This window comes from Drosophila innubila, chromosome X, assembly GCF_004354385.1.
Source record: "Drosophila innubila isolate TH190305 chromosome X, UK_Dinn_1.0, whole genome shotgun sequence".
NCBI lineage: Eukaryota > Metazoa > Arthropoda > Insecta > Diptera > Drosophilidae > Drosophila > Drosophila innubila.
In genome coordinates, this window is record NC_047626.1 from 34433534 (window position 1) to 34454884 (window position 21351).

The window sequence follows — 21351 nt, forward strand, 5'->3', positions numbered from 1 at the left end:
ATAAGCTAAAACTGTCTTCACCCGTGTGGTTGGCGGGTCTTAGAATATCGCCACAGAATGTAACCGCTTGTCGTACGAGACGACTAAAGGTGCACCATGGATCACCCAGCGTCCTGGCTTGTCGGGCTAAATGGGAGGGATACCGATCCATTTGAAAATTCAGTACGCTCCAAGACTTCTCAGGTCGGCCTAGTGGGAGTTCGTGGTGGCTGTGGTTGCGTAGCGTTGTGTTTCAACGCAGGAGAGATCCTTTGATTCTGTCCCTATCTACTCAGTTTGTTTCTGACGCGTCGCATCGAGTGCATACGCTGTCATGCGCTGTTCGGTGCTGCCGTTGCCCCCCATGCATGGTACTCAACTTCTGCCGCTGCAGCCGTCCGTTGCAGCTGGCTCTGCTGCCGTTCGCCCCCACCGCTGCTGGCTCCGCTGCTGGCTCCGCTGCCGCTGCTGGCTCGCTGCCATGCTCTCCGCTGCAGCTGCTGCCGCTCCCGCTGCTCTCGCCTGGCTCAGCGCAGCCAGCCGCTACTGCTGCTGCTTCTGCTGTTTTGATGGTGCTGTCGGCCGCTCAGCATTCACAATAGTGAACAGCGGAATGGAACAACCTGCCTGAGATATCGAAGGTGCATAAGCTTCAGGGACCGTCACCAGGACAGGGGATCAGTGCAGCCGCCGCGTGTATTTTAACGCTGTTCAGAGTAAGGACCTCACCTGGCGCTGGTGACCAGACGAGCAGCCCTGCGCCTCTGCTCCTCTGTTGCCCCCACCGCTGCCTTTGTTGTTGCCCCTATTGCTGCCCAACGCTGCTGCTACACCGTAGCAAGCTACCGCGCCAGGAAGTCGGTAGGGACGTGGTCTGCTGTGGTCTCATGCTCAGACCCAGCCATGACGTCGAAGCAGGTTGTGGAGAAAGTGCGCAATGAGGTTGCACCCGCTCTCGCTGTTCGGTCCACGAAGTACGAGCTGAAGCGGCGGTGCGTCATTCGCACACCGTCAGTTGGCGAGCATATGACCAGGCGGAATTCAAAAGGAGCGTGCATCTAGAGACAAAGCAATGGTCGCAAACCTGGAGGTTGACGAAAAAGCGCTGGCCATACTTGATGGGATCGGACGGGTCTACATCAAATGGTTTTCATACCGCTGCCAGTCGCTCGTCCGCACCTATGCTTGCCATAGGTGTGTTGGGTTCGACCACAAGGTCTCACAATGCCGGCTCAAGGATGCAGTTGCATCAAGGATGCAGTTGCAGCGAAGTGCACCAGTCCGGTGGACTGCCGGAACTGCCGTTTCAAGGCATTGCCTTCGGGGCATCATATGCTCTCTGAAGCATGCCCTATTTACGGTGCGGTGCTAGCGAGGGTGCATGCTAGACATTAAAATGTTTAGCTTCATCCAAGCAAATTGGGTCGAGACGAGCTGCCAACATCGAGCTCAGTACGATGAGAGAGTCTGGACATCTGTTCGCACTGACTCAGGAGCCTTACGCTTGTTGTCACCGAATCTCAGGATTCCAGCCGGGATGCGAGTTTTTGCTGACCGTCAAGCTAAAGCTGCTATCGTCATAGATGACCCTGATGCCATCTGCATGCCCGTAGAGCCGCTCATCACCGACTTTGGGTATGCGTGAGTGTCACTGGGAGATTTGGCACAATCTTCCTGAGCTCCGTATATTGCCAACACCAGGAGAGTTTAGAGCCGTACATTTCGTACATGAATGTCGTTATCATCCAGTGAAGTACCTCCAGGCCTCGAGTCATTCGAGGTTGATTCTGCCGTTGCCAAGTTGAGGAGCAGGCGCTCCCCTGGTATGGACGGCAAGATTGTCAGGAGGTATGGCGTGCCATCCTCAGCATTTGACCGCCTTGTATGCACGATGCATTAGGCAGGATACTTTCCCGGCGAGTGGAAACGGCCGCGAGTAGTCCCTACTCAAGGGTCCCGATAAGGACAGGTGCGATCCTGGCTCTTATCGTGGTATCTGTCTGCTGCCAGTGTTTGGCAAAGTGCTTGAGGAATCATGGTGACCCGCTTACGAAGACCCACCGGCAGGATGCAGATGGCCAACCCGGAACGCTGCGTGGAGGATGCTTGGAGACACGTCGTGAGCAGTGCTGCAGCCAGCCCGGCCAAACTCGCGCTCAGTATTTTCGTGGTCTTCAAAGGCCTTCAACCACGTGGAGTGGAGTGCTGCGCTGCGCCGCCTAATTGACTCAGGATGCCGTGAAGCCAGCTTGTGGAAGCTTCTTCTCAGGCAGAAACGCAAGTATCGTCAGCAGGTATGGAGAAGCGTCTGTTCCGGTGACACGAGGTTGCCCAGGGATCCATCAGTGGTCCATTCATATGGAACTTCTTAATGGAAACACTTCTTCAGCGTCTGGAAGCACACTGTGTTTTTAGCGCGTATGCGGATGACTTGCTGATTTTCGTCGAGGACGTTCCCGCCAGGAACTAGAGTCAAAGGCGAGCAGCTGATGTCCATCGTAGGCGCTTGAGGAGCAGAAGTCAGGTGGCTGTATCAACCAGCAAGACGGCATGCATGCTTCTTAAAGGTTCTCTTTCCGCCAATAGACCCCCTGGGTTCGATTTGGTGGAGAAACTTAAGTATGTTGATGAATATCGGTATCTTGGCATCACAGTTGGCAAGAGGATGAGTTATGTACGGCACAAAACTCGCTTAAATCCCGGCTTACTGGAGTCGTTGTGGCATTGGCACGCGTACTGCGGGTCGACTGGGGTGTCAGTCCCGCGACAAGCGGACCACCTATGCACGGACCGTCAGATGTGTGGGAGGACACAATTGCCTGCCAGAGGCTTATGCTTCTAGGATGCCTCCCGGTATGCCGAACAGTGTCCACAGTGCTGCAGGTGCTTGCTGGAGCTCCCCATTTGACTTGGAGGCCAAGAAATTGGCAATCAAGTACAAACTCAGCGTGACTACCCGTTGGAGGAAAGTGATTGGCTGTACGATCGAGACTTGGCAGGACTTGATTGGAAGCAAAGATGGCGTTGCTTGACGAATGCTTGCTGAGCGAGTGGCAGCGCAGATGGGATGACAGTGATACCGGACGGGTAACATACGAGTTTTCTCGAGCGCAGGCTTCGTCTATCTAAGGCAAGACTTTCGCTTTACGATGCACGCTGGATTCTTGCTGACTGGCCATGGATCACTAAATGCATTTCTGCATGGAAGAACTCTGAGCGAGACGACTGCATGTGCTTGTGGTGCTGATCGTGAGGACTGGCTACACGTGCTATGTGTTGCCCACTCTATGCAGATCAGCGGTTCCTCGATGGACTCGGGTGCACAATGAACGCGGCGTTTGGGCGTGTCTGGAGTGACGGAGACCCAGGAGAGGATGCAGCTGCTAGACTCATTTGCCCACGCCGTGTTTACCAGGCGTCGGCAAATGCTGGAGGATGTAGGCGTTGGTGGGTTGCTAGTCCCGAGCTGAATAAGCTAAAACTGGCTTCACCTGTGTGGTTGGCGGGTCTTAGAATACTACCACAGTGCACCTCTGCTTGTCGTATGAGATGACAATGAGGTACCAAGGCTGTCAGTCCCGAGCTGAATAAGCTAAAACTGGCTTCACCTGTGTGGTTGGCAGGTCTTAGAAGACTACCACAGTGCACCTCTACTTGTCGTATGAGGCGACTAAATGAGGTACTAGGGCTGTCAGTCCCGAGCTGAATAAGCTAAAACTGTCTTCACCCGTGTGGTTGGCGGGTCTTAGAATATCACCACAGTATGTAACCGCTTGTCGTACGAGACGACTAAAGGTGCACAATGGATCACCCAGCGTCCAGGCTTGTCGGGCTAAATGGGAGGGATACCGATCCCTTTGAAAATTCAGTACCACGGGTTGAGAGTTTCTCCAAGACTTCTCATTGAGGTCGGCCCCCTAGTGGGAGTTCGTGGTGGCTGTGGTTGCGTAGCGTTGTGTTTCAACGCAGGAGAGAAGTTGCTAGATGCTTCTCCTCATACCAAGGGGGAGTGTGCAACCGATAGTGTACACTAATTTGGATCCGAGGAGGTGGAAGCCACTGCTAACATCTCTTGGGGGCGTCAGTTTGGCGCATTGTACCAAACTCGCTGTATTATATGCTTGCATATTCGAATACCGTGGTCGTAATCATAACTGGAACACGCCACGTTAAATAAATCGGAGAGATCCTTTGATTCTGTCCCTATCTACTCAGTTTGTTTCTGACGTTCGTCGCGAACAGACGTTTATTTCAGTGCGCGCATCGCAGTGTTTCGTTACATGTAACGGTAAACGTGATAAGCAACTTTGAAGTGAACAACAAAGCGGAATTGCGGTACTTTGTACGCAGACGCTAACCAACGGTAAAACAGCGAAAAGAAGTGCTCAAATTGTGATAAGTGCGGCTTCGAGCTAACTTTTGTATTGTTGAGTGCATTGGTACTGGTTTTCAACCAGGATGTCTGAGGATAGGCGCGGCCTAGCAGCCGGAAGCGGAAGCCAACCGTTGAAATCAACGCCAAGCGGTTAGCCTCGGAGATGGGACCTTCTGCCGTTCTCGCGCCCACCGTCGCTGCCGCTGCCTCCATCACAGCTGGCTCTGCTGCCGTTGCCCATCGCTGCTGGCTCCGCTGCCGCTGCCTCCGTCGCAGCTGGCTCTGCTGCCGCTACCCCACCGCTGCTGGCTCCGCTGCCGCTGCCTCCGTCGCAGCTGGCTCTGCTGCCGCTTCTGCTGCTTGCTGTTTTGATGGTGCTGTCGGCCGCTCAGCATTCACAATAGTAAACAGCGGAATGGAACAATCCTGGCTGAGATATCGAAGGTGCAGAAGCTTGTCAAGGAGACCGTCACCAGGACAGGGATCAGTGCAAACGCCGCGTGTGCTATTTTTTACGCTGTTCAGAAGTACGACGACCTCAACCTGGCGCTGGTGACCAGACTAGCAGCCTGCAAGCCTCTGCTCCTCTGTTACCCCACCGCTGCCTTTGTTGTTGCCCCTATTGCTGCCCCAACGCTGCTGCTATACCGTAGCAACCTCGCCAGGAAGCCGGTAGAGACGTGGTCTGCTGTGGTCTCATGCTCAGACCCAGCCATGACGTCGAAGCAGGTTGTGGAGAAAGTGCGCAATGAGGTTGCACCCGTACTCGATGTTCGGAGTACGAGAGCTGAAGCGTGGCGGTGCGATCATTCGCACACCGTCAGTTGGCGAGATGAGGAAAGTGGTGGCCAACAAGAAGTTTGTTGAGGTCATTGGTGGTTCAACAGAATCGTAGCTTCAAGCCGAAGATTACAGTGTTCGACGTTGACACCGCGATCAATGCCGAAGAGTTTATGCTGGAGCTCTTCGCGAACAACTTCAGGGAGCATATGACCGGGGAATTCAAAGGAGCGTGCATCTAGAGACGAAGCAATGGTCGCAAACTGCAGGCGAGACGGTCAAACTAAACCTGGAGGTTGACGAAAAGCGCTGGCCATACTTGATGGGATCGGACGGGTCTACATCAAATGGTTTTCATACCGCTGCCAGTCGCTCGTCCGCACCTATGCTTGCCATAGGTGTGTTGGGTTCGATCACAAGGTCTCACAATGCCGGCTCAAGGATGCAGTTTGCCGACAGTGCGGACAGACCGCGTATTGCAGCAAGTGCACCAGTCCGGTGGACTGCCGGAACTGCCGTTTCAAGGCATTGCCTTCGGGCATCATATGCTCGGAAGCATGCCCTATTTACGGTGCGGTGCTAGAGAGGTGCAAGCTAGACATTAAAATGTTTAGCTTCATCCAAGCAAATTGTGTCGAGGACGAGCTGCCAGATCGAGCTCGGAGTACAAATGAGAGAGTCTGGACATCTGTTCGCACTGACTCAGGAGCCTTACGCTTGTTGTCACCGAATCTTGGATTCCCAGCCGGGATGCAGTTTTTGCTGACCGTCAAGCTAAACCTGCTATCATCATAGATGACCCCGATGCCATCTGCATGCCCATAGAGCCGCTCATCTCCGACTTTGGAGTATGCGTGAGTGTCACTGGGAGATTTGGCACAATCTTCCTGAGCTCCATATATATCCAACACCAGGAGAGTTTAGAGCCGTACATTTCGTACATGAATGAGGTACTGCTGCTGGCCAGCAGTTCACCAGTTATTCTAGGCACCGACGCAACGCAGCATCCCCATGTGGTTCAGTAAGATCCTCGCCGTGGCGAGCGATTGCAGAACTACATACGGCGTGAAGCTGTCTGAGTGGATGGCAAATACCCCTGTCGAAGTGCTGAATGTACGAAGTGAGGTCTATACGTTCGAGACTCGCAACGCAACTGATGTCCATCGTAGGCGCTTGGGGAGCAGAAGTCGGAGTGGCTGTATCAACCAGCAAGACGGCATGCATGCTTCTTAAGGTTCTCTTTCCGCCAATAGACCCTGGGTTCGATTTGGTGGAGGAAACTTGAAGTATGTTAATGAATATCGGTATCTTGGCATCACAGTTGGCAAGAGGATGAGTTATGTACGGCACATAAACTCGCTTAAATCCCGCTTACTGGAGTCGTTGCGGCATTGGCACGCGTACTGCGGGTCGACTGGGGTGTCAGTCCCGACACAAGCGGACCATCTATGCCGGACTCATGGTGCACAATGAACGCGGCGTTTGGAACGTGTCTGGGTGACGGAGACCCAGGAGAGGATGCAGTTGCTAGACATTTGCCGCCGTGTTTACCAGGCGTCGGCAAATGCTGGAGGAGGTAGGCTTTGGTGGGTTGCCAGTCCCGAGCTGAATAAGCTAAAACTGGCTTCTGTGTGGTTGGCAGGTCTTAGAATACTACCACAGTGCACCTCTACTTGTCGTATGAGGCGACTAAATGAGGTACTAGGGCTGTCAGTCCCGAGCTGAATAAGCTAAAAGTGGCCTCACCCGTGTGGTTGGCGGGTCTTAGAATATCACCACAGAATGTAACCGCTTGTCGCACGAGACGACTAAGGTGCACCATGGATCACCCAGCGTCCTGGCTTGTCGGAGCTAAATGGGGAGGGATACCGATCCATTTGAAAATGTACGGTTGAGAGTTTCTCCAAGACTTCTCATTGAGGTCGGCCCCTAGTGGGAGTTCGTGGTGGCTGTGGTTGCGTAGCGTTGTGTTTCAACGCAGGAGAGAAGTTGCTAGATGCTTCGCCTCATACCAGGGGAGTGTGCAACCGATAGTGTACACTAAATTGGATCCGAGGAGATCTAACATCTCTTGGGGGCGTCAGTTTGGCGCATATTCGAATATGTGGTCGTAATCCCGTGGAACACGCCACGTTAAATAATTCGGAGATCCTTTGATTCTGTCCTATCTACTCAGTTTGTTTCTGACGTTCGTCGCGAACAGACGTTTATTTCGAGTGCGCATCGCAGTGTTTCGTTACATATAACGGTAAACGTGATAAGCAACTTTCAGAAATGAACAACAAGCGGAATGCGGTACTTTGTACGCAGACTCTGCTGCCGCTGCCTCCAGCGCAGCTAGCTCTGCTGCCGCTGCCTGCCTGGCTCTGCTGCCGCTACTGCTGCTTTCTGCTGTTTTGATGGTGCTGTCGGCCGCTCAGCATTCACAATAGTGAACAGCGGAATGGAACAACCTGCCTGAGATATCGAAGGTGCATAAGCTTCAGGAGACCGTCACCAGGACAGGGATCCGCCGCGTGTGCTATTTTTAACGCTGTTCAGAAGTAAGACGACCTCAACCTGGCGCTGGTGACCAGACTAGCAGCCCTGCAAGCCTCTGCTCCTCTGTTGCCCCCACCGCTGCCTTTGTTGTTGCCCCTATTGCTGCCCCCAACGCTGCTGCACCCGTAGCAAGCTACGCGCCAGGAAGTCGGTAGGGACGTGGTCTGCTGTGGTCTCATGCTCAGACCCAGCCATGACGTCGAAGCAGGTTGTGGAGAAAGTGCGCAATAAGGTTGCACCCGTTCTCGATGTTCGTGTCCACGAAGTACGAGAGCTGAAGCGTGGCGGTGCGATCATTCGCACACCGTCAGTTGGCGAGCATATGACCGAGGCGGAATTCAAAAGGAGCGTGCATCTAGAGACAAAGCAATGGTCGCAAACCTGGAGGTTGACGAAAAAGCGCTGGCCATACTTGATGGGATCGGACGGGTCTACATCAAATGGTTTTCATACCGCTGCCAGTCGCTCGTCCGCACCTATGCTTGCCATAGGTGTGTTGGGTTCGACCACAAGGTCTCACAATGCCGGCTCAAGGATGCAGTTGCATCAGGAGCGAAGTGCACCAGTTCGTGGACTGCCGGAACTGCCGTTTCAAGGCATTGCCTTCGGGCATCATATGCTCTCGGAAGCATGCCCTATTTACGGTGCGGTGCTAGCGAGTGCATGCTAGACATTAAAATGTTTAGCTTCATCCAAGCAAGTTGTGGTCGAGGACGAGCTGCCAACATCGAGCTCGGAGTACGAATGAGAGAGTCTGGACATCTGTTCGCACTGACTCAGGAGCCTTACGCTTGTTGTCACCGAATCTCATTCCCAGCCGGGATGCGTTTTGCTGACCGTCAAGCTAAAGCTGCTATCGTCATAGATGACCCTGATGCCATCTGCATGCCCGTAGAGCCGCTCATCACCGACTTTGGAGTATGCGTGAGTGTCACTGGGAGATTTGGCACAATCTTCCTGAGCTCCGTATATTGCCAACACCAGGAGAGTTTAGAGCCGTACATTTCGTACATGAATGTCGTTATCATCCCGAGTGAAGTACCTCCAGGCCTCGAGTCATTCGAGGTTGATTCTGCCGTTGCCAAGTTGAGGAGCAGGCGCTCCCTGGTATGGACGGCAAGATTGTCAAGGTATGGCGTGCCATCCTCAGCATTTGACCGCCTTGCGATGCATTAGGGCAAGGATACTTTCCCGGCGAGTGGAAACGGCCGCGAGTAGTCCCACTATTCAAGGGTCCCGATGGACAGGTGCGATCCTGGCTCTTATCGTGGTATCTGTCTGCTGCCAATGTTTGGCAAAGTGCTTGAGGAATCATGTTGACCCGCTTACGAGAAGTCCACCGGCAGGATGCAGATGGCCAGCCCAGAACGCTGCGTGGAGGATGCTTGGAGACACGTCGTGAGCAGTGCTGCGGCCAGCCCGGCCAAACTCGCGCTCGGTATTTTCGTGGTCTTCAAAGGCCTTCAACCACGTGGGTGGAGTGCTGCGCTGCGCCGCCTATTGACTCAGGATGCCGTGAAGCCAGCTTGTGGAGCTTCTTCTCAGGCAGAAACGCAAGTATCGTCAGCAGGTATGGAGAAGCGTCTGTTCCGGTGACACGAGGTTGCCCACAGGGATCCATCAGTGGTCCATTCATATAGAACTTCTTGATGGAAACACTTCTTCAGCGTCTGGAAGCACACTGTGTTTTTGCGCGTATGCGGATGACTTGCTGATTTTCGTCGAGGGACGTTCCGCCAGGAACTAGAGTCAAAAGGCGAGCAGCTGATGTCCATCGTAGGCGCTTGAGGAGCAGAAGTCGGAGTGGCTGTATCAACCAGCAAGACGGCATGCATGCTTAAAGGTTCTCTTTCATAATGACCCCTGGGTTCGATTTGGTGGAGGAAACTTGAGTATGTTAATGAATATCGGTATCTTGGCATCACAGTTGGCAAGAGGATGAGTTATGTACGGCACATAAAGTCGCTTAAGTCCCGGCTTACTGGAGTCGTTGCGGCATTGGCACGCGTACTGCGGGTCCACTGGGGTGTCAGTCCCCGCGACAAGCGGACCATCTATGCCGGACTCATGGTGCCTTGTGCACTATTTGGTGCCTCGGTATGGCATGGCACGACGGACCGTCAGATTGTGGCCAGGAGGACACTAATTGCCTGCCAGAGGCTTATCCTTCTAGGATGCCTCCCGGTATGCCGAACAGTGTCCACAGCGCTGCAGGTGCTTGCTGGTGCGCCCGTTTGACTTGGAGGCCAAGAAATTGGCAATCAAGTACAAACTCAAGCGTGACTACCCGTTGGAGGAAAGTGATTGGCTGCACGATCGAGACTAGGCAGGACTTGATTGGAAGCAAAAGATGGCGTTGCTGACGAATGCTTGCTGAGCGAGTGGCAGCGCAGATGGGATGACGTGATACCGGACGGGTAACATACGAGTTTTCCCGGCGCAGACTTTCGCTTTACGATGCGCTGTATTCTTGCTGACTGGCCATGGATCACTAAATGCATTTCTGCATGGAAGAACTCTGAGCGAGACGACTGCATGTGCTTGTGGTGCTGATCGTGAGGACTGGCTACACGTGCTATGTGTATGCCCACTCTATGCAGATCAGCGGTTCCTCGATGGACTGGTGCACAATGAACGCGGCGTTTGAGCGTGTCTGGAGTGACGGAGACCCACACATTTGCCCGCGCCGTGTTTACCAGGCGTCGGCAAATGCTTAGGCTTTGGTGGGTTGCCAGTCCCGAGCTGAATAAGCTACTGGCTTCACCTGTGTGGTTGGCGGGTCTTAGAATACTACCACAGTGCACCTCTACTTGTCGTATGAGGCGACTAAATGAGGTACTAGGCTGTCAGTCCCGAGCTGAATAAGCTAAAAGTGGCCTCACCCGTGTGGTTGGCGGGTCTTAGAATATCACCACAGAATGTAACCGCTTGTCGTACGAGACGACTAAAGGTGCACCATGGATCACCCAGCGTCCTGGCTTGTCGGAGCTAAATGGGGAGGGATACCGATCCATTTGAAAATTCAGTACCACGGGTTGAGAGGTTTCTCCAAGACTTCTCATTGAGGTCGGCCCCTAGTGGGAGTTCGTGGTGGCTGTGGTTGCGTAGCGTTGTGTTTCAACGCAGGAGAGAAGTTGCTAGATGCTTCGCCTCATACCAAGAGTGTGCAACCGATAGTGTACACTAATTTGGATCCGAGGAGATGGAAGCCACTGCTAACATCTCTTGGGGGCGTCAGTTTGGCGCATTGTACCAAACCGCTGTATTATATGCTTGCATATTCGAATACCGTGGTCGTAATGGGGAGAGATCTTTGATTCTGTCCCTATCTACTCAGTTTGTTTCTGACGTTCGTCGCGAACAGACGTTTATTTCGAGTGCGCGCATCGCAGTGTTTCGTTACATATAACGGTAAACGTGATAAGCAACTTTCGAAGTGAACAATAAAGCGAATGCGGTACTTTGTACGCAGACGCTAACCAACGGTAAAACAGCGATAAGTGGTCAAATTGTGTGCTAAGTGCGGTTTAACTTTTGTACTGTTGAGTGCATTGGTACGCTCTAGCAGCCGTAAGCGGAAGCCAACCGTTGAGGAAATCAACGCCAAGCGGTTAACCTCGGAGATGGGACCTCCTGCCGTTCCCGAAGCGCCCACCGTCGCTGCCACTGCCTCCATCGCAGCTGGCTCTGCTGCCGTTGCCCCCACCGCTGCTGGCTCCGCTGCCGCTGCCTCTGTCGCAGCTGGCTCTGCTGCCGCTACCCCACACCGCTGCTAGCTCCGCTGCCGCTGCCTCCGTCGCAGCTGGCTCTGCTGCCGCTACTGCTGCTGCTTTTTTTTGATGGTGCTGTCGGCCGCTCAGCATTCACAATAGTGAACAGCGGAATGGAGACAATCCTGGCTGAGATATCGAAGGTGCAGAAGCTTGTCAAGGCCGTCGCACACCGTCAGTTGGCGAGATGAGAAAGTGGTGGCCAACAGAAGTTTGCTGAGGTCAGTTGGTGGTTCAACAGAATCGTAGCTTCAAGCCGAAGATTACAGTGTTCGACGTTGACACCGCGATCAATGCCGAAGAGTTTATGCTGGAGCTCTTCGAACAACTTCAGGGAGCATATGACCGAGGCGGAATTCAAAAGGAGCGTGCATCTAGAGACGAAGCAATGGTCTGCAAACTGCAGGCGAGAAGGTCAACCTAAATCTGGAGGTTGACGAAAAGCGCTGGCCATACTTGATGGGATCGGACGGGATCCATGTGGTTTTCATACCGCTGCCGGTCGCTCGTCCGCACCTATGATTGCCATAGGTGTGTTGGGTTCGACCACAAGGTCTCACAATGCCTGCTCAAGGATGCAGTTTGCCGACAGTGCGGACAGACCGGCCACATTGCAGCGAAGTGCACCAGTCCGTGGACTGCCGTTTCAAGGCATTGCCTTTGGGGCATCATATGCTCTCAGCAAGCCCTATCTACGGTGCGGTGCGAGGGTGCAAGCTAGACATTAAAATGTTTAGCTTCATCCAAGCAAATTGTGGTCGAGGACGAGCTGCCAACATCGAGCTCAGTACGGATGAGAGTCTGGACATCTGTTCGCACTGGTTCAGGAGCCGGCTTGTTGTCTGAATCTCGCTAATTCCAGCCGGGATGACCGAGGCTAAAGCGTCATCAGATGACCCCGATGCCATCTGCATGCCCGTAGAGCCGCTCATCACCGACTTTGGAGTATGCGTGAGTGTCACTGGGAGATTTGGCACAATCTTCCTGAGCTTATATTGCCAACACCAGGAGAGTTTAGGCCGTACATTTCGTACATGAATGTCGTTATCATCCCGAGTGAAGTACCTCCAGGCCTCAGGTGATTCGAGGTTGATTCTGCCGCCAAGTTGAGCAAGGCGCTCCGGTATGGACGGCAAGGAGGTATGGCGTGCCATCCCTCAGCATTTGACCGCCTTGTATGCATGCAGCGAGGTGGCGAGTGGAAACGGCTTTCCACAAAGGGTTGATAAGGACAGGTGCGATCTGGCTCTTATCGTGGATCATCTGCTGCTGTTTGGCAAGTGGAGGAATGCTGGTGACCCTCGGAAGACCCACCGGCAGGATGTGGTCGCGCCACGTCTGTGCTGGCCAGCGCTTATTTTCGTGGTCAGGAGCCTTCCAGCTGGAGTGGAGTGCGCTGGCAGAACTCAGGATGCCGTGAAGCCAGCTTGTGGAAGAGGCACAAGTATCGTCAGCAGGTATGGAGAAGGTTGCCCACAGGATCCATCAGTGGTCCATTCATATGGAACTTCTTAATGGAAACACTTCTTCAGCGTCTGGAAGCACACTGTGTTTTAGCGCGTATGCGGATGACTTGCTGATTTTCGTCGAGGACGTTCCCGCCAGGAACTAGAGTCAAAAGGCGAGCAGCTGATGTCCATCGTAGGCGCTTGAGGAGCAGAAGTCGGAGTGGCTGTATCAACCAGCAAGACGGCATGCATGCTTCTTAAAGGTTCTCTTTCCGCCAATAGACCCCCCTGGGTTCGATTTGGTGGAGGAAACTTAAGTATGTTGATGAATATCGGTATCTTGGCATCACAGTTGGCAAGAGGATGAGTTATGTACGGCACAAAAACTCGCTTAAATCCCGGCTTACTGGAGTCGTTGTGGCATTGGCACGCGTACTGCGGGTCGACTGGGTGTCAGTCCCGCGACAAGCGGACCACCTATGCACGACGGACCGTCAGATTGTGGCCAGGAGGACACTAATTGCCTGCCAGAGGCTTATGCTTCTAGGATGCCTCCCGGTATGCCGAACAGTGTCCACAGTGGCACTGCAGGTGCTTGCTGGAGCTCCCCCATTTGACTTGGAGGCCAAGAAATTGGCAATCAAGTACAAACTCAAGCGTGACTACCCGTTGGAGGAAAGTGATTGGCTGTACGATCGAGACTTGGCAGGACTTGATTGGAAGCAAAAGATGGCGTTGCTTGACGAATGCTTGCTGAGCGAGTGGCAGCGCAGATGGGATGACGGTGATACCGGACGGGTAACATACGAGTTTTTCTCGAGCGCAGGCTTCGTCTATCTAAGGCAAGACTTTCGCTTTACGATGCACGCTGGATTCTTGCTGACTGGCCATGGATCACTAAATGCATTTCTGCATGGAAGAACTCTGAGCGAGACGACTGCATGTGCTTGTGGTGCTGATCGTGAGGACTGGCTACACGTGCTATGTGTTTGCCCACTCTATGCAGATCAGCGGTTCCTCGATGGACTCGGAGTGCACAATGAACGCGGCGTTTGGAGCGTGTCTGGAGTGACGGAGACCCAGGAGAGGATGCAGCTGCTAGACTCATTTGCCCACGCCGTGTTTACCAGGCGTCGGCAAATGCTGGAGGATGTAGGCGTTGGTGGGTTGCTAGTCCCGAGCTGAATAAGCTAAAACTGGCTTCACCTGTGTGGTTGGCGGGTCTTAGAATACTACCACAGTGCACCTCTGCTTGTCGTATGAGATGACTTAATGAGGTACCAAGGCTGTCAGTCCCGAGCTGAATAAGCTAAAACTGGCTTCACCTGTGTGGTTGGCAGGTCTTAGAAGACTACCACAGTGCACCTCTACTTGTCGTATGAGGCGACTAAATGAGGTACTAGGGCTGTCAGTCCCGAGCTGAATAAGCTAAAACTGTCTTCACCCGTGTGGTTGGCGGGTCTTAGAATATCACCACAGTATGTAACCGCTTGTCGTACGAGACGACTAAAGGTGCACAATGGATCACCCAGCGTCCAGGCTTGTCGGAGCTAAATGGGGAGGGGATACCGATCCCTTTGAAAATTCAGTACCACGGGTTGAGAGTTTCTCCAAGACTTCTCATTGAGGTCGGCCCCTAGTGGGAGTTCGTGGTGGCTGTGGTTGCGTAGCGTTGTGTTTCAACGCAGGAGAGAAGTTGCTAGATGCTTCTCCTCATACCAAGAGTGTGCAACCGATAGTGTACACTAATTTGGATCCGGAGGTGGAAGCCACTGCTAACATCTCTTGGGGCGTCAGTTTGGCGCATTGTACCAAACTCGCTGTATTATATGCTTGCATATTCGAATACCGTGGTCGTAATCCTTAACTGGAACACGCCACGTTAAATAAATCGGAGAGATCCTTTGATTCTGTCCCTATCTACTCAGTTTGTTTCTGACGTTCGTCGCGAACAGACGTTTATTTCGAGTGCGCGCATCGCAGTGTTTCGTTACATGTAACGGTAAACGTGATAAGCAACTTTTGAAGTGAACAACAAAGCGGAATTGCGGTACTTTGTACGCAGACGCTAACCAACGGTAAAAACAGCGAAAAGAAGTGCTCAAATTGTGTGATAAGTGCGGCTTCGAGCTAACTTTTGTATTGTTGAGTGCATTGGTACTGGTTTTCAACCAGGATGTCTGAGGATAGGCGCGGCCGCTCTAGCAGCCGGAAGCGGAAGCCAACCGTTGAGGAAATCAACGCCAAGCGGTTAGCCTCGGAGATGGGACCTTCTGCCGTTCTCGAAGCGCCCACCGTCGCTGCCGCTGCCTCCATCACAGCTGGCTCTGCTGCCGTTGCCCATCGCTGCTAGCTCCGCTGCCGCTGCCTCCGTCGCAGCTGGCTCTGCTGCCGCTACCCCCACCGCTGCTAGCTCCGCTGCCGCTGCCTCCGTCGCAGCTGGCTCTGCTGCCGCTACTGCTGCTGCTTCTGCTGTTTTTGATGGTGCTGTCGGCCGCTCAGCATTCACAATAGTAAACAGCGGAATGGAGACAATCCTGGCTGAGATATCGAAGGTGCAGAAGCTTGTCAAGGAGACCGTCACCAGGACAGGGATCAGTGCAAACGCCGCGTGTGCTATTTTTTACGCTGTTCAGAAGTACGACGACCTCAACCTGGCGCTGGTGACCAGACTAGCAGCCCTGCAAGCCTCTGCTCCCTCTGTTACCCCCACCGCTGCCTTTGTTGTTGCCCCTATTGCTGCCCCCAACGCTGCTGCTATACCCGTAGCAAGCAACCTCGCCAGGAAGCCGGTAGAGACGTGGTCTGCTGTGGTCTCATGCTCAGACCCAGCCATGACGTCGAAGCAGGTTGTGGAGAAAGTGCGCAATGAGGTTGCACCCGTACTCGATGTTCGTGCCCACGAAGTACGAGAGCTGAAGCGTGGCGGTGCGATCATTCGCACACCGTCAGTTGGCGAGATGAGGAAAGTGGTGGCCAACAAGAAGTTTGTTGAGGTCGGATTGGTGGTTCAACAGAATCGTAGCTTCAAGCCGAAGATTACAGTGTTCGACGTTGACACCGCGATCAATGCCGAAGAGTTTATGCTGGAGCTCTTCGCGAACAACTTCAGGAGCATATGACCGAGGCGGAATTCAAAGGCGTGCATCTAGAGACGAAGCAATGGTCGCAAACTGCAGGCGAGACGGTCAAACTAAACCTGGAGGTTGACGAAAAAGCGCTGGCCATACTTGATGGGATCGGACGGGTCTACATCAAATGGTTTTCATACCGCTGCCAGTCGCTCGTCCGCACCTATGCTTGCCATAGGTGTGTTGGGTTCGACCACAAGGTCTCACAATGCCGGCTCAAGGATGCAGTTTGCTGACAGTGCGGACAGACCGGCCACATTGCAGCGAAGTGCACCAGTCCGGTGGACTGCCGGAACTGCCGTTTCAAGGCATTGCCCTATTTACGGTGCGGTGCTAGCGAGGGTGCAAGCTAGAAATTAAAATGTTTAGCTTCATCCAAGCAAACTGTGGTCGAGGACGAGCCGCCAACATCGAGCTCGGAGTACGGATGAGAGAGTCTGGACATCTGTTCGCACTGGTTCAGGAGCCTCACGCTTGTTGTCACCGAATCTTGGGATTCCCAGCCGGGATGCGAGTTTTTGCTGACCGTCAAGCTAAACCTGCTATCATCATAGATGACCCCGATGCCATCTGCATGCCCGTAGAGCCGCTCATCTCCGACTTTGGAGTATGCGTGAGTGTCACTGGGAGATTTGGCACAATCTTCCTGAGCTCCGTATATATCCAACACCAGGAGAGTTTAGAGCCGTACATTTCGTACATGAATGAGGTACTGCTGCTGGCCAGCAGTTCACCAGTTATTCTAGGCACCGACGCAAACGCAGCATCCCCCATGTGGTTCAGTAAGATCCCTCGCCGTGGCGAGCGATTGCAGAACTACATACGGCGTGAGCAGCTGTCTGAGTGGATGGCAAATACCCCTGTCGAAGTGCTGAATGTACGAAGTGAGGTCTATACGTTCGAGACTCGCAACGCAACTGATGTCCATCGTAGGCGCTTGGGGAGCAGAAGTCGGAGTGGCTGTATCAACCAGCAAGACGGCATGCATGCTTCTTAAAGGTTCTCTTTCCGCCAATAGACCCCCTGGGTTCGATTTGGTGGAGGAAACTTGAAGTATGTTAATGAATATCGGTATCTTGGCATCACAGTTGGCAAGAGGATGAGTTATGTACGGCACATAAACTCGCTTAAATCCCGGCTTACTGGAGTCGTTGCGGCATTGGCACGCGTACTGCGGGTCGACTGGGGTGTCAGTCCCCGCGACAAGCGGACCATCTATGCCGGACTCATGGTGCACAATGAACGCGGCGTTTGGAACGTGTCTGGAGTGACGGAGACCCAGGAGAGGATGCAGTTGCTAGACACATTTGCCCACGCCGTGTTTACCAGGCGTCGGCAAATGCTGGAGGAGGTAGGCTTTGGTGGGTTGCCAGTCCCGAGCTGAATAAGCTAAAACTGGCTTCACCTGTGTGGTTGGCAGGTCTTAGAATACTACCACAGTGCACCTCTACTTGTCGTATGAGGCGACTAAATGAGGTACTAGGGCTGTCAGTCCCGAGCTGAATAAGCTAAAGTGGCCTCACCCGTGTGGTTGGCGGGTCTTAGAATATCACCACAGAATGTAACCGCTTGTCGTACGAGACGACTAAAGGTGCACCATGGATCACCCAGCGTCCTGGCTTGTCGGAGCTAAATGGGGAGGGGATACCGATCCATTTGAAAATTCGGTACCACGGGTTGAGAGAGTTTCTCCAAGACTTCTCATTGAGGTCGGCCCCCTAGTGGGAGTTCGTGGTGGCTGTGGTTGCGTAGCGTTGTGTTTCAACGCAGGAGAGAAGTTGCTAGATGCTTCGCCTCATACCAAGGGGGAGTGTGCAACCGATAGTGTACACTAAATTGGATCCGAGGAGATCTAACATCTCTTGGGGGCGTCAGTTTGGCGCATTGTACCAAACCCGCTGTATTATATGCTTGCATATTCGAATACCGTGGTCGTAATCCTTAACTGGAACACGCCACGTTAAATAATTCGGAGAGATCCTTTGATTCTGTCCCTATCTACTCAGTTTGTTTCTGACGTTCGTCGCGAACAGACGTTTATTTCGAGTGCGCGCATCGCAGTGTTTCGTTACATATAACGGTAAACGTGATAAGCAACTTTCGAAGTGAACAACAAAGCGGAATTGCGGTACTTTGTACGCAGACTCTGCTGCCGCTGCCTCCAGCGCAGCTAGCTCTGCTGCCGCTACTGCTGCTGCTTCTGCTATTTTTGATGGTGCTGTCGGCCGCTCAGCATTCACAATAGTGAACAGCGGAATGGAGACAACCCTGCCTGAGATATCGAAGGTGCATAAGCTTGTCAAGGAGACCGTCACCAGGACAGGGATCCGCCGCGTGTGCTATTTTTAACGCTGTTCAGAAGTAAGACGACCTCAACCTGGCGCTGGTGACCAGACTAGCAGCCCTGCAAGCCTCTGCTCCCTCTGTTGCCCCCACCGCTGCCTTTGTTGTTGCCCCTATTGCTGCCCCCAACGCTGCTGCTACACCCGTAGCAAGCTACCGCGCCAGGAAGTCGGTAGGGACGTGGTCTGCTGTGGTCTCATGCTCAGACCCAGCCATGACGTCGAAGCAGGTTGTGGAGAAAGTGCGCAATAAGGTTGCACCCGTTCTCGATGTTCGTGTCCACGAAGTACGAGAGCTGAAGCGTGGCGGTGCGATCATTCGCACACCGTCAGTTGGCGAGCATATGACCGAGGCGGAATTCAAAAGGAGCGTGCATCTAGAGACAAAGCAATGGTCGCAAACCTGGAGGTTGACGAAAAAGCGCTGGCCATACTTGATGGGATCGGACGGGTCTACATCAAATGGTTTTCATACCGCTGCCAGTCGCTCGTCCGCACCTATGCTTGCCATAGGTGTGTTGGGTTCGACCACAAGGTCTCACAATGCCGGCTCAAGGATGCAGTTGCATCAAGGATGCAGTTGCAGCGAAGTGCACCAGTTCGGTGGACTGCCGGAACTGCCGTTTCAAGGCATTGCCTTCGGGGCATCATATGCTCTCGGAAGCATGCCCTATTTACGGTGCGGTGCTAGCGAGGGTGCATGCTAGACATTAAAATGTTTAGCTTCATCCAAGCAAATTGTGGTCGAGGACGAGCTGCCAACATCGAGCTCGGAGTACGAATGAGAGAGTCTGGACATCTGTTCGCACTGACTCAGGAGCCTTACGCTTGTTGTCACCGAATCTCGGGATTCCCAGCCGGGATGCGAGTTTTTGCTGACCGTCAAGCTAAAGCTGCTATCATCATAGATGACCCCGATGCCATCTGCATGCCCGTAGAGCCGCTCATCTCCGACTTTGGAGTATGCGTGAGTGTCACTGGGAGATTTGGCACAATCTTCCTGAGCTCCGTATATTGCCAACACCAGGAGAGTTTAGAGCCGTACATTTCGTGCATGAATGTCGTTATCATCCCGAGTGAAGTACCTCCAGGCCTCGAGTCATTCGAGGTTGATTCTGCCGTTGCCAAGTTGAGGAGCAGGCGCTCCCCTGGTATGGACGGCAAGATTGTCAAGGAGGTATGGCGTGCCATCCCTCAGCATTTGACCGCCTTGTATGCACGATGCATTAGGCAAGGATACTTTCCCGGCGAGTGGAAACGGCCGCGAGTAGTCCCACTATTCAAGGGTCCCGATAAGGACAGGTGCGATCCTGGCTCTTATCGTGGTATCTGTCTGCTGCCAATGTTTGGCAAAGTGCTTGAGGGAATCATGTTGACCCGCTTACGAGAAGTCCCACCGGCAGGATGCAGATGGCCAACCCGAACGCTGCGTGGAGGATGCTTGGAGACACGTCGTGAGCAGTGCTGCGGCCAGCCCGGCCAAACTCGCGCTCGGTATTTTCGTGGTCTTCAAAGGAGCCTTCAACCACGTGGAGTGGAGTGCTGCGCTGCGCCGCCTAATTGACTCAGGATGCCGTGAAGCCAGCTTGTGGAGAAGCTTCTTCTCAGGCAGAAACGCAAGTATCGTCAGCAGGTATGGAGAAGCGTCTGTTCCGGTGACACGAGGTTGCCCACAGGGATCCATCAGTGGTCCATTCATATAGAACTTCTTGATGGAAACACTTCTTCAGCGTCTGGAAGCACACTGTGTTTTTAGCGCGTATGCGGATGACTTGCTGATTTTCGTCGAGGACGTTCCGCCAGGAACTAGAGTCAAAAGGCGAGCAGCTGATGTCCATCGTAGGCGCTTGAGGAGCAGAAGTCAGGTGGCTGTATCAACCAGCAAGACGGCATGCATGCTTCAAAGGTTCTCTTTCCGCCAATGGACCCCCCTGGGTTCGATTTGGTGGAGGAAACTTGAAGTATGTTAATGAATATCGGTATCTTGGCATCACAGTTGGCAAGAGGATGAGTTATGTACGGCACATAAAGTCGCTTAAGTCCCGGCTTACTGGAGTCGTTGCGGCATTGGCACGCGTACTGCGGGTCCACTGGGGTGTCAGTCCCCGCGACAAGCGGACCATCTATGCCGGACTCATGGTGCCTTGTGCACTATTTGGTGCCTCGGTATGGCATGGCACGACGGACCGTCAGATTGTGGCCAGGAGGACACTAATTGCCTGCCAGAGGCTTATCCTTCTAGGATGCCTCCCGGTATGCCGAACAGTGTCCACAGCGGTACTGCAGGTGCTTGCTGGTGCGCCCCCGTTTGACTTGGAGGCCAAGAAATTGGCAATCAAGTACAAACTCAAGCGTGACTACCCGTTGGAGGAAAGTGATTGGCTGCACGATCGAGACTAGGCAGGACTTGATTGGAAGCAAAAGATGGCGTTGCTTGACGAATGCTTGCTGAGCGAGTGGCAGCGCAGATGGGATGACGGTGATACCGGACGGGTAACATACGAGTTTTTCCCGAGCGCAGACTTTCGCTTTACGATGCACGCTGTATTCTTGCTGACTGGCCATGGATCACTAAATGCATTTCTGCATGGAAGAACTCTGAGCGAGACGACTGCATGTGCTTGTGGTGCTGATCGTGAGGACTGGCTACACGTGCTATGTGTATGCCCACTCTATGCAGATCAGCGGTTCCTCGATGGACTCGGAGTGCACAATGAACGCGGCGTTTAGAGCGTGTCTGGAGTGACGGAGACCCAGGAGAGGATGCAGCTGCTAGACACATTTGCCCACGCCGTGTTTACCAGGCGTCGGCAAATGCTGGAGGAGGTAGGCTTTGGTGGGTTGCCAGTCCCGAGCTGAATAAGCTAAGACTGGCTTCACCTGTGTGGTTGGCGGGTCTTAGAATACTACCACAGTGCACCTCTACTTGTCGTATGAGGCGACTAAATGAGGTACTAGGGCTGTCAGTCCCGAGCTGAATAAGCT

At 53.4% G+C, this 21351-nt stretch overlaps 1 long non-coding RNA gene across 9 annotated transcripts in view; it reads left to right on the plus strand.

Moving 5' to 3' along the window:
* Positions 1-21351, plus strand: part of LOC117794032 — a 100100-nt gene that overhangs the window by 40400 nt on the left and 38349 nt on the right. For 2 of the 9 annotated variants that reach the window (XR_004618328.1, XR_004618338.1), the window contains exon 2: positions 7150-7155. The exons of the other annotated variants lie outside the window; for them this stretch is intronic. This is a non-coding gene — a long non-coding RNA (uncharacterized LOC117794032). The remainder of the gene's footprint in view (positions 1-7149; positions 7156-21351) is intronic. 9 annotated transcript variants of the gene reach the window in all.